Source organism: Agelaius phoeniceus, chromosome 22, assembly GCF_051311805.1.
Source record: "Agelaius phoeniceus isolate bAgePho1 chromosome 22, bAgePho1.hap1, whole genome shotgun sequence".
Classification (NCBI taxonomy): Eukaryota; Metazoa; Chordata; class Aves; order Passeriformes; family Icteridae; genus Agelaius; species Agelaius phoeniceus.
In genome coordinates this window covers 8,883,400-8,891,519 of record NC_135286.1, presented here as the reverse complement: position 1 = coordinate 8,891,519, position 8,120 = coordinate 8,883,400, and positions in this window count along the sequence as shown.

Below are 8,120 nucleotides of genomic sequence, written 5' to 3'. Positions count from 1 at the left end.
GAGTCCCATCATGCTGTTCTCAGATTGCTAAAGTCCATACCTCCTCGGTGTGTTCTTATGGCTGCAGATCTTCACAGCACAGACGCTTTCTTCTGCATGCTGTTCTTTCCCAGTTCAGGGCTCCTTCAAGGCTCTCCCTGAATGGCTACGCCGCCCCCTTTTATCCCAGTTCTCTTCAATGCTCACAGCTGCAGCCCATCAAGGACAACCAGGACCTGTGGGGCAAAGCCTCTAGACAGATATTCAAATAGAATCCATTTCCTCTACTCTAGCCAGTAAGTACTACCCTACAAGTCCTCAGAACCCCAAAGGCCACCTTTCATCTGACACCCAGACCCTGGGGAAAGGACTTCTTTTTCCCATGGCAAATGGCCTCCCTTGGCAGCCACTCACCCTGGCAGAAAGTGGGAGCCTAGCTAGAATGATGCAATCGTTGCTGGATTTTTCCAAAAGAAAAGCTGGCAGCAACTAGGGCCCTGGAAGTACTTAGAGCCTCAAACGCCACCTTGAACATATTACTGAGACCCTGGGGAAAGGACTTCGTTTTTCCCATGGAAAATGGCCTTCATTTGTGGCCACTCTGCCTGGCAGGCAGGGCAGTGCCAAGCCAGGAATCTACAAACTGTGCTGGATCCTTCCAGAACGAAAGCTGCCAGCAACTAGGACCCTGCAAGTCCTTACAGCCCCAGATGCCACCAGTCATCTGACACCCAGAGCCTGGGCCAATGACTTCGTTTTCCCCATGGAAAATGGCCTCCATTTCTGGCCACTCGCCCTGACCAAGAGGGTGGTGCCCAGCAAGAAATTTGCAAGCTTTGCTGGATTGCTCCAAATCTAAAGCTACCACTTGTTGTTGTTCTATTTCTCTAGAGTCCCATCATGCTGTTCTCAGATTGCTAAAGTCCATACCTCCTCGGTGTGTTCTTATGGCTGCAGATCTTCACAGCACAGACGCTTTCTTCTGCATGCTGTTCTTTCCCAGTTCAGGGCTCCTTCAAGGCTCTCCCTGAATGGCTACGCCGCCCCCTTTTATCCCAGTTCTCTTCAATGCTCACAGCTGCAGCCCATCAAGGACAACCAGGACCTGTGGGACAGATATTCAAATAGAATCCATTTCCTCTACTCTAGCCAGTAAGTAGTACCCTACAAGTCCTCAGAACCCCAAAGGCCACCTTTCATCTGACACCCAGACCCTGGGGAAAGGACTTCTTTTTCCCATGGCAAATGGCCTCCCTTGGCAGCCACTCACCCTGGCAGAAAGTGGGAGCCTAGCTAGAATGATGCAATCGTTGCTGGATTTTTCCAAAAGAAAAGCTGGCAGCAACTAGGGCCCTGGAAGTACTTAGAGCCTCAAACGCCACCTTGAACATATTCCTGAGACCCTGGGGAAAGGACTTCGTTTTTCCCATGGAAAATGGCCTTCATTTGTGGCCACTCGGCCTGGCAGGCAGGGCAGTGCCAAGCCAGGAATCTACAAACTGTGCTGGATCCTTCCAGAACGAAAGCTGCCAGCAACTAGGACCCTGCAAGTCCTTACAGCCCCAGATGCCACCAGTCATCTGACACCCAGAGCCTGGGCCAATGACTTCGTTTTCCCCATGGAAAATGGCCTCCATTTCTGGCCACTCGCCCTGACCAAGAGGGTGGTGCCCAGCAAGAAATTTGCAAGCTTTGCTGGATTGCTCCAAATCGAAAGCTACCACTTGTTGTTGTTCTATTTCTCTAGAGTCCCATCATGCTGTTCTCAGATTGCTAAAGTCCATACCTCCTCGGTGTGTTCTTATGGCTGCAGATCTTCACAGCACAGACGCTTTCTTCTGCATGCTGTTCTTTCCCAGTTCAGGGCTCCTTCAAGGCTCTCCCTGAATGGCTAAGCCGCCCCCTTTTATCCCAGTTCTCTTCAATGCTCACAGCTGCAGCCCATCAAGGACAACCAGGACCTGTGGGGCAAAGCCTCTAGACAGATATTCAAATAGAATCCATTTCCTCTACTCTAGCCAGTAAGTAGTACCCTACAAGTCCTCAGAACCCCAAAGGCCACCTTTCATCTGACACCCAGACCCTGGGGAAAGGACTTCTTTTTCCCATGGCAAATGGCCTCCCTTGGCAGCCACTCACCCTGGCAGAAAGTGGGAGCCTAGCTAGAATGATGCAATCGTTGCTGGATTTTTCCAAAAGAAAAGCTGGCAGCAACTAGGGCCCTGGAAGTACTTAGAGCCTCAAACGCCACCTTGAACATATTCCTGAGACCCTGGGGAAAGGACTTCGTTTTTCCCATGGAAAATGGCCTTCATTTGTGGCCACTTGGCCTGGCAGGCAGGGCAGTGCCAAGCCAGGAATCTACAAACTGTGCTGGATCCTTCCAGAACGAAAGCTGCCAGCAACTAGGACCCTGCAAGTCCTTACAGCCCCAGATGCCACCAGTCATCTGACACCCAGAGCCTGGGCCAATGACTTCGTTTTCCCCATGGAAAATGGCCTCCATTTCTGGCCACTCGCCCTGACCAAGAGGGTGGTGCCCAGCAAGAAATTTGCAAGCTTTGCTGGATTGCTCCAAATCGAAAGCTACCACTTGTTGTTGTTCTATTTCTCTAGAGTCCCATCATGCTGTTCTCAGATTGCTAAAGTCCATACCTCCTCGGTGTGTTCTTGTGTTCTTATGGCTGCAGATCTTCACAGCACAGACGCTTTCTTCTGCATGCTGTTCTTTCCCAGTTCAGGGCTCCTTCAAGGCTCTCCCTGAATGGCTACGCCGCCCCCTTTTATCCCAGTTCTCTTCAATGCTCACAGCTGCAGCCCATCAAGGACAACCAGGACCTGTGGGGCAAAGCCTCTAGACAGATATTCAAATAGAATCCATTTCCTCTACTCTAGCCAGTAAGTAGTACCCTACAAGTCCTCAGAACCCCAAAGGCCACCTTTCATCTGACACCCAGACCCTGGGGAAAGGACTTCTTTTTCCCATGGCAAATGGCCTCCCTTGGCAGCCACTCACCCTGGCAGAAAGTGGGAGCCTAGCTAGAATGATGCAATCGTTGCTGGATTTTTCCAAAAGAAAAGCTGCCAGCAACTAGGGCCCTGGAAGTACTTAGAGCCTCAAACGCCACCTTGAACATATTACTGAGACCCTGGGGAAAGGACTTCGTTTTTCCCATGGAAAATGGCCTTCATTTGTGGCCACTCTGCCTGGCAGGCAGGGCAGTGCCAAGCCAGGAATCTACAAACTCTGCTGGATCCTTCCAGAACGAAAGCTGCCAGCAACTAGGACCCTGCAAGTCCTTACAGCCCCAGATGCCACCAGTCATCTGACACCCAGAGCCTGGGCCAATGACTTCGTTTTCCCCATGGAAAATGGCCTCCATTTCTGGCCACTCGCCCTGACCAAGAGGGTGGTGCCCAGCAAGAAATTTGCAAGCTTTGCTGGATTGCTCCAAATCTAAAGCTGCCACTTGTTGTTGTTCTATTTCTCTAGAGTCCCATCATGCTGTTCTCAGATTGCTAAAGTCCATACCTCCTCGGTGTGTTCTTATGGCTGCAGATCTTCACAGCACAGACGCTTTCTTCTGCATGCTGTTCTTTCCCAGTTCAGGGCTCCTTCAAGGCTCTCCCTGAATGGCTACGCCGCCCCCTTTTATCCCAGTTCTCTTCAATGCTCACAGCTGCAGCCCATCAAGGACAACCAGGACCTGTGGGACAGATATTCAAATAGAATCCATTTCCTCTACTCTAGCCAGTAAGTACTACCCTACAAGTCCTCAGAACCCCAAAGGCCACCTTTCATCTGACACCCAGACCCTGGGGAAAGGACTTCTTTTTCCCATGGCAAATGGCCTCCCTTGGCAGCCACTCACCCTGGCAGAAAGTGGGAGCCTAGCTAGAATGATGCAATCGTTGCTGGATTTTTCCAAAAGAAAAGCTGCCAGCAACTAGGGCCCTGGAAGTACTTAGAGCCTCAAACGCCACCTTGAACATATTCCTGAGACCCTGGGGAAAGGACTTCGTTTTTCCCATGGAAAATGGCCTTCATTTGTGGCCACTCTGCCTGGCAGGCAGGGCAGTGCCAAGCCAGGAATCTACAAACTCTGCTGGATCCTTCCAGAACGAAAGCTGCCAGCAACTAGGACCCTGCAAGTCCTTACAGCCCCAGATGCCACCAGTCATCTGACACCCAGAGCCTGGGCCAATGACTTCGTTTTCCCCATGGAAAATGGCCTCCATTTCTGGCCACTCGCCCTGACCAAGAGGGTGGTGCCCAGCAAGAAATTTGCAAGCTTTGCTGGATTGCTCCAAATCGAAAGCTACCACTTGTTGTTGTTCTATTTCTCTAGAGTCCCATCATGCTGTTCTCAGATTGCTAAAGTCCATACCTCCTCGGTGTGTTCTTATGGCTGCAGATCTTCACAGCACAGACGCTTTCTTCTGCATGCTGTTCTTTCCCAGTTCAGGGCTCCTTCAAGGCTCTCCCTGAATGGCTACGCCGCCCCCTTTTATCCCAGTTCTCTTCAATGCTCACAGCTGCAGCCCATCAAGGACAACCAGGACCTGTGGGGCAAAGCCTCTAGACAGATATTCAAATAGAATCCATTTCCTCTACTCTAGCCAGTAAGTACTACCCTACAAGTCCTCAGAACCCCAAAGGCCACCTTTCATCTGACACCCAGACCCTGGGGAAAGGACTTCTTTTTCCCATGGCAAATGGCCTCCCTTGGCAGCCACTCACCCTGGCAGAAAGTGGGAGCCTAGCTAGAATGATGCAATCGTTGCTGGATTTTTCCAAAAGAAAAGCTGCCAGCAACTAGGGCCCTGGAAGTACTTAGAGCCTCAAACGCCACCTTGAACATATTCCTGAGACCCTGGGGAAAGGACTTCGTTTTTCCCATGGGAAATGGCCTTCATTTGTGGCCACTTGGCCTGGCAGGCAGGGCAGTGCCAAGCCAGGAATCTACAAACTGTGCTGGATCCTTCCAGAACGAAAGCTGCCAGCAACTAGGACCCTGCAAGTCCTTACAGCCCCAGATGCCACCAGTCATCTGACACCCAGAGCCTGGGCCAATGACTTCGTTTTCCCCATGGAAAATGGCCTCCATTTCTGGCCACTCGCCCTGACCAAGAGGGTGGTGCCCAGCAAGAAATTTGCAAGCTTTGCTGGATTGCTCCAAATCGAAAGCTACCACTTGTTGTTGTTCTATTTCTCTAGAGTCCCATCATGCTGTTCTCAGATTGCTAAAGTCCATACCTCCTCGGTGTGTTCTTATGGCTGCAGATCTTCACAGCACAGACGCTTTCTTCTGCATGCTGTTCTTTCCCAGTTCAGGGCTCCTTCAAGGCTCTCCCTGAATGGCTACGCCGCCCCCTTTTATCCCAGTTCTCTTCAATGCTCACAGCTGCAGCCCATCAAGGACAACCAGGACCTGTGGGACAGATATTCAAATAGAATCCATTTCCTCTACTCTAGCCAGTAAGTACTACCCTACAAGTCCTCAGAACCCCAAAGGCCACCTTTCATCTGACACCCAGACCCTGGGGAAAGGACTTCTTTTTCCCATGGCAAATGGCCTCCCTTGGCAGCCACTCACCCTGGCAGAAAGTGGGAGCCTAGCTAGAATGATGCAATCGTTGCTGGATTTTTCCAAAAGAAAAGCTGGCAGCAACTAGGGCCCTGGAAGTACTTAGAGCCTCAAACGCCACCTTGAACATATTCCTGAGACCCTGGGGAAAGGACTTCGTTTTTCCCATGGAAAATGGCCTTCATTTGTGGCCACTTGGCCTGGCAGGCAGGGCAGTGCCAAGCCAGGAATCTACAAACTGTGCTGGATCCTTCCAGAACGAAAGCTGCCAGCAACTAGGACCCTGCAAGTCCTTACAGCCCCAGATGCCACCAGTCATCTGACACCCAGAGCCTGGGCCAATGACTTCGTTTTCCCCATGGAAAATGGCCTCCATTTCTGGCCACTCGCCCTGACCAAGAGGGTGGTGCCCAGCAAGAAATTTGCAAGCTTTGCTGGATTGCTCCAAATCTAAAGCTGCCACTTGTTCTTCTATTTCTCTAGAGTCCCATCATGCTGTTCTCAGATTGCTAAAGTCCATACCTCCTCGGTGTGTTCTTATGGCTGCAGATCTTCACAGCACAGACGCTTTCTTCTGCATGCTGTTCTTTCCCAGTTCAGGGCTCCTTCAAGGCTCTCCCTGAATGGCTACGCCGCCCCCTTTTATCCCAGTTCTCTTCAATGCTCACAGCTGCAGCCCATCAAGGACAACCAGGACCTGTGGGGCAAAGCCTCTAGACAGATATTCAAATAGAATCCATTTCCTCTACTCTAGCCAGTAAGTACTACCCTACAAGTCCTCAGAACCCCAAAGGCCACCTTTCATCTGACACCCAGACCCTGGGGAAAGGACTTCTTTTTCCCATGGCAAATGGCCTCCCTTGGCAGCCACTCACCCTGGCAGAAAGTGGGAGCCTAGCTAGAATGATGCAATCGTTGCTGGATTTTTCCAAAAGAAAAGCTGGCAGCAACTAGGGCCCTGGAAGTACTTAGAGCCTCAAACGCCACCTTGAACATATTACTGAGACCCTGGGGAAAGGACTTCGTTTTTCCCATGGAAAATGGCCTTCATTTGTGGCCACTCTGCCTGGCAGGCAGGGCAGTGCCAAGCCAGGAATCTACAAACTCTGCTGGATCCTTCCAGAACGAAAGCTGCCAGCAACTAGGACCCTGCAAGTCCTTACAGCCCCAGATGCCACCAGTCATCTGACACCCAGAGCCTGGGCCAATGACTTCGTTTTCCCCATGGAAAATGGCCTCCATTTCTGGCCACTCGCCCTGACCAAGAGGGTGGTGCCCAGCAAGAAATTTGCAAGCTTTGCTGGATTGCTCCAAATCTAAAGCTACCACTTGTTGTTGTTCTATTTCTCTAGAGTCCCATCATGCTGTTCTCAGATTGCTAAAGTCCATACCTCCTCGGTGTGTTCTTATGGCTGCAGATCTTCACAGCACAGACGCTTTCTTCTGCATGCTGTTCTTTCCCAGTTCAGGGCTCCTTCAAGGCTCTCCCTGAATGGCTACGCCGCCCCCTTTTATCCCAGTTCTCTTCAATGCTCACAGCTGCAGCCCATCAAGGACAACCAGGACCTGTGGGACAGATATTCAAATAGAATCCATTTCCTCTACTCTAGCCAGTAAGTAGTACCCTACAAGTCCTCAGAACCCCAAAGGCCACCTTTCATCTGACACCCAGACCCTGGGGAAAGGACTTCTTTTTCCCATGGCAAATGGCCTCCCTTGGCAGCCACTCACCCTGGCAGAAAGTGGGAGCCTAGCTAGAATGATGCAATCGTTGCTGGATTTTTCCAAAAGAAAAGCTGGCAGCAACTAGGGCCCTGGAAGTACTTAGAGCCTCAAACGCCACCTTGAACATATTCCTGAGACCCTGGGGAAAGGACTTCGTTTTTCCCATGGAAAATGGCCTTCATTTGTGGCCACTTGGCCTGGCAGGCAGGGCAGTGCCAAGCCAGGAATCTACAAACTGTGCTGGATCCTTCCAGAACGAAAGCTGCCAGCAACTAGGACCCTGCAAGTCCTTACAGCCCCAGATGCCACCAGTCATCTGACACCCAGAGCCTGGGCCAATGACTTCGTTTTCCCCATGGAAAATGGCCTCCATTTCTGGCCACTCGCCCTGACCAAGAGGGTGGTGCCCAGCAAGAAATTTGCAAGCTTTGCTGGATTGCTCCAAATCGAAAGCTACCACTTGTTGTTGTTCTATTTCTCTAGAGTCCCATCATGCTGTTCTCAGATTGCTAAAGTCCATACCTCCTCGGTGTGTTCTTATGGCTGCAGATCTTCACAGCACAGACGCTTTCTTCTGCATGCTGTTCTTTCCCAGTTCAGGGCTCCTTCAAGGCTCTCCCTGAATGGCTAAGCCGCCCCCTTTTATCCCAGTTCTCTTCAATGCTCACAGCTGCAGCCCATCAAGGACAACCAGGACCTGTGGGGCAAAGCCTCTAGACAGATATTCAAATAGAATCCATTTCCTCTACTCTAGCCAGTAAGTACTACCCTACAAGTCCTCAGAACCCCAAAGGCCACCTTTCATCTGACACCCAGACCCTGGGGAAA